This window comes from Echinops telfairi, unplaced genomic scaffold (genome assembly GCF_000313985.2).
Source record: "Echinops telfairi isolate 266 unplaced genomic scaffold, ASM31398v2 ScPeMD7_7422;HRSCAF=8460, whole genome shotgun sequence".
Taxonomy (NCBI): domain Eukaryota; kingdom Metazoa; phylum Chordata; class Mammalia; order Afrosoricida; family Tenrecidae; genus Echinops; species Echinops telfairi.
This window is the reverse complement of record NW_022111322.1, coordinates 1,219,608-1,220,530: the sequence shown is the minus strand read 5'-3', so window position 1 is coordinate 1,220,530 and position 923 is coordinate 1,219,608.

The following is a 923-nucleotide window of genomic DNA, read 5'->3' as shown; positions in this document are numbered from 1 at the left end:
CCAGTCTCTATCCTAATAAGGTGACCAGATTTAAAGCGGGACACCATTGACGGGGTGGGGGGTTCTTGATTAAAAATTTGGTCTATATGGACCAAATAGACCGTTCCCTAGCTTGTCGTGCATTCTTTCCAAAATTCGGGACTTTTTTAAAACGCCAAAAATCGGGACTGTCCTGCCAACGGCGGGACATCTGGTCACCTTCTACGAGTAAGTCTGGGCTCTTCCATGAGTCTGGGTTCTGCTTCCTATTTCTCCCTCACTCTATCCAGGACCTTCCTAATACGACCCTTTTCAGAAGAGCACGGTGTGTTCAAGGTTCACCCACGCAGTAGCACGTCAAAGGGTTCCATTCATCTTTATGGCTGAAAGAATTGATTGTATGTATATAATCACATTTTGTCTATCCACTCATCTGTTGATAGGCATTTAGGTGGTTTCCATCGTTGGGTGATAATGAATCATGCTGCAGTGAACATTCGTGTTCAAGTATCTGACTGTGCCCCTGCTTCCAAGTCTTCCGAGTGCATACCCAGGAATGGAATTAGTGTCACATGGTAATTCTCAAACTCTGTCCGTTTGTGGCACTCTAGTGGCTTACATGTTGCTATGATGCTGGAAGCCAAACTACCAATATTCCCAGTGCCAGCAGGATCACCTCTAGTGGACAGCTTTGGAATGGGGATATGCTGGAAGGAGCCCTGGTGATACAGTGGGATACGTGTTGCACTGCTAACCACAGGTTGGTAGTTCAAGTCCATCTTTGAGAGAAAGCAGCCTGCTCGTGTAAAGACCGACGGTCTCCCAAAGCTCGTGGAGCAGGCCTGCTGCACTCTACAGGGTTGCTATGAGTCAGGGATGGTGGGTTTCATATGCTGGGCTCCACTTTAGAGCCTGCAGTGAATAATATCTATAAAATCTGCCAT